The sequence below is a fragment of the Etheostoma spectabile genome, chromosome 15, assembly GCF_008692095.1.
Source record: "Etheostoma spectabile isolate EspeVRDwgs_2016 chromosome 15, UIUC_Espe_1.0, whole genome shotgun sequence".
Lineage (NCBI taxonomy): Eukaryota > Metazoa > Chordata > Actinopteri > Perciformes > Percidae > Etheostoma > Etheostoma spectabile.
The window spans coordinates 1,217,623-1,221,994 of NC_045747.1; the positions used below are offsets into that span (position 1 = coordinate 1,217,623).

Consider the following 4,372-nt stretch of genomic DNA (forward strand, 5'->3'; position numbering starts at 1 on the left):
GCATAGCAAGTGTATTAATAATGTGCAGGCATATATTGATAGTTATTATAGTTGGTCTACTAGACTTCCTCTTCTGGCGGAACGGAAGGTATGAGCTATTTGTACTTGTGCACTCCGGACGACTTCCGAGGGTGCACCAGTCATGCTGAATGACAGGAGAGGGGGGTGTGTGCGTTCAGCTGCTGTCATCCGTCAGGTAGGTTCGGACTTCTCCCTGAACCAGGCTAGTGTTAACGGTGAAGTTCGATAATATGAGACGATATTAGGCGATATGAGATAATATGAGATGATATAAGATAAGTAATAAATAACTAGACTTTGTGTTACCGTCTCCCAGCTCGTCCATGGTGTGTCCCTGAACGTGTTCCTCTGAGACCGTTAAAGTTTCAGTCTGGAGTTGTGTTCGACCCATAGACCGTTTATATTAATTATTATTGATAGCAATTTATATACAGTCTATGGTTCGACCGAGATTAATCAGAAAAATGAGGAAAGGTTGCTCAGTAGTTCTGGTTCTTGTGTACCCCCCATTTAAAACTACCCAGAGTATTCCGAGCGAGTGAACGTACGTTAAATTCTGTTGTGATAGGTAATAGGAAAAGAATGGGAATAAGCACTTAACTGCAAACTTAGCAATTTAGCATCCATTCCTCGTCAGCTACAGCCTGTCCCAAAAAATGAAAACACACTAACATAGCCTTACTAAACGTCAGGTGCTTTGGCAGGAAAATCATTTTAATCAATGATTTTATTACTAAGCACAATCTAGATTTATGTTTTTAACTGAAACCTGGTTAGACCATAACAACAGCGCTGCTGTTCTCATTGAGTCAGCTCCCCCTAACTTCAGTTTTATGAGTGAGATAGAGGTGAATAAGAAAGGAGGTGGAGTCGCCTTTTGTTTAAGACTCATTCCACTGTACGCAAATATGTTGTGGTGAAATTTGTTTCTTTTGAATATGTGCTCTTCAATTAAGATCTTCACCCTCAAGCGATGTTTCTAAATATTACAGGCCACCTAAATATTCTGCAACCTTCATGATGACTTCACTGAAGCTGTCTATTATCTGCATTAACTTGGAGTGTAATCATTGCGGGTGATTTTAACATTCATGTTGACAAACCCCAGGACAGGGGGACCAAAGAGCTGTGTTGTGTTTTGAGAACTATGGACGAATCAGCATGTGATGGAGCCCACCCACAATAAGGGGCACACTCTGGACTTGATTGTCTCCAAAGGTCTGAACATTTCCAAGGTTGTGGTGACTGACGTTGCTCTCTCAGATCATTCGTGTTTCTTTAACGGCACTATCTCTGTGCAAAAGTGTCCAAACAAAGATAATCAGAAAACGGTACATCATGAAAACACAGTGACACATTTATACAGCTTTCTCCTCACACCAGCCCTCTCTGGGCTCTCAGTCACTGAGCTTGTAGATAATTTCAACTGTAAAATTACAAATGTTATTGATGCCATTGTCCCATAGGTCAAAGTTGTTCTGGTAAGAAAAGATCTCCATGGAGAAATGTCCTACTGGTGAGAACAGAAAAAAGAGAGTGTAGGAAAGCTGAACGAAGGGTGGCGAAAAAACAAATCTCCTGGTCCATTATAACACTCTAAAGAGAGACTTCGCATTATTAATTTGGAACTGAGGAATGCAAGAGTCCTTTCTCTGATATTATTCTAGAAACAATAATAATTCACGTGCTTGTTTGCTACTGTTGATAGGTAACAAACCTCCAGTACCAGTAGCATGAACTTTTATCTACCAAGGCCATGCAATGACTTTGCTCCTTCTTCAAAGACAAAATTCAAAAGATGTAGACCAAAAACAGTCAGTGCCTCCATATCAAGTTCAGGATAGTGTTGTCACAGGTTCAAGCAAAAATAGTTCCATATGACAGAATTTCACACGATCAACCATACAAACTGGAGGACATTATCAACATCTGAAAACTCGACCTGTGCCTTGATGTTCTACCAACGGGACTTTTCAAAAATGTTTCCAATTGTGTGACTTCTGATCTTCTACAGATTGGAACACATCTCTTCTTTCAGGAATCTTTCCCACGGCCCTGAAAACTGCAGTAATCAAGCCACTCTTAAAAAGAACAACCTAGACAAAGTCACTAATGAGCAACTATAGGCCAATATCAAACCTTCCGTTTTTAAGTAAATCATTGAAAAAGTAGTCTTTCAACAACAACCATTTTTGTCACTAAGCAACAGTTTTGATACTTTCAGTCGGGTTTCCGACCACACCACAGCACTGAAACGGCTCTTGTCAAAGTCTTTATGACACCACTTAACACAGATAATGGCAAAATTTCAATCTTAGATTACTTGATCTCAGTGCTGCATTTGACACGGTCGACCACGACATACTACTAGACCGATTGGAAAACTGCGTTGGCCTTTCGGTTAGTACTAAACTGGTTTGTGAATCCTACCTAAAGAATAGGGATACTTTGTGTTATAGGTAATTATGCATCTGAGCGTACAAATATGACGTGCGGAGTTCCGCAAGGCTCCATTCTGGGGCCTTCTGTGTAACATCTACATGCTTCCACTGGCTCAGATTATGGAGAAAAAAAACAAAAAGAAGTTACCAAGTTATGCGGACGACACAAAAATTTACATAACCTTATCGCCAGGGGACTATAGTCCAATACAAAAACTGACTAAGGCACGAACAAATTAACGGCTGGATGTGCCGAACTTTCTGAAATTAAATGAGGAAAAAACTGAGGTGGTGTTTTTGGAGCAGAGAGGAACGATTAAAAGTCCTGCGCTAAGCTTCAAACACAATGTTAAAAACAAAGACAAAGCCAGAAATCGTGGTGAGTCATGGACTCAGACCTGAACTTTAACAGCCACAATAAGACAATTACAAGTCAGCTACTATCACCTTAAGAACATATCAAGGGTTAAAGGACTTATGTGTCAACAGGATTGGAAAAACTTGTCCATGCCTTTATCTTCAGTAGACTGACTACTGTAAGGGGGGTCTTTACAGGTCTCCCTAAAAAATCAATCAGAGACGTGCAGCTGATTCAGAACGCTGCTGCTCGAGTCCTCACTAAGACCAAGAGACTGGATCACATCACTCAGTTTGAAGTCTTACACTGGTTCCTGTGTCTCAAAGAATGATTTCAAAGTACTCTTGCTAGTGTTAAAATCACTTAACGGTTTAGGTCAAAATATATTGCTGATCGCTACTACACTATGAACCACCCAGACCTCTCAGGTCATCTGGGACAGGTCTGCTTTCTGTACCCAGAGTCAGAATAAACAGGGTGAAGCAGCTTGTCAGTGTATTATGCTCGCTATATGGAATAAACTCCCGAAACCTGTAGATCCGCTGCTACTCTCAGTTCTTTAAATCAAGGCTGAAGACCTTTCTATTGATGCTGCCTTTCTTTAAATGACAATCCATTTCTTAAATTTCTTATGCTGCACTGTAAATTTTATTCTTGGTTTTATGTTCCTTTGTTTTTAACTGTCTATTCATGTGTTTTACCGGTTTTTAATGGTGTGATTTTTAACTGTTTTTTACTTGTGTTTTATCTGTTTAACGATTTTGTGTAAAGCACTTTGAATTGCCTTGTTGCTGAAATGTGCTCTACAAATAAAGCTGCCTTGCCATTGCTTGCCTTACAGAACTGTCCTTGGATTGTTAGGACGTAGACTGTAGATAGGACCATATAGGACCGTAGACTGTATTATAGGACATATAGGGACCGTGACTGTACATAGGACATATAGGACCATAGACTGTAGTATAGGACCATATAGGACCGTAGACTGTATCATAGGACTATATAGGACCATAGACTGTAGTATAGGACCATATAGGACCGTAGACTGTATCATAGGACTATATAGGACCATAGACTGTATCATAGGACCATATAGGACCATAGACTGTAGTATAGGACCATAGAGGACCGTATACTGTAATGTAGGACCATATAGGACCATAGACTGTATTGTAGGACCATAGTCTGTATTGTAGGACCATATAGGACCATAGACTGCATTATAGGACCATGTAGGACCATAGTCTGTATTATAGGACCATAGACTGCATTATAGGACCATGTAGGACCGTAGACTGTAGTATAGGATTATGTAGGACCATAGTCTGTATTATAGGACCATATAGGACCATAGACTGCATTATAGGACCATGTAGGACCATAGACTGCATTATAGGACCATATAGGACCATAGACTGCATTATAGGACCACAGACTATATTATAGGACCATAGACTGTATTCTAGGACCATAGACTGTATATTAATTAATTAATATTAACAGTCTAGAATTAGGACTAAGAACAAGGATCACAAAGTGTGCATGCAGGCAC

General features: G+C 40.0%; 1 protein-coding gene across 1 annotated transcript in view; it reads left to right on the forward strand.

The window, feature by feature from the left end:
- Positions 1-112: 112 nt before the first annotated feature.
- The window catches only part of mettl22 (methyltransferase 22, Kin17 lysine), a 24,165-nt gene continuing 19,905 nt past the window's right edge, over positions 113-4,372 (forward strand). Inside the window, 1 exon segment of the mRNA XM_032538321.1 lies at positions 113-196. The gene's annotated coding sequence lies outside the window, so the exon portion shown is untranslated.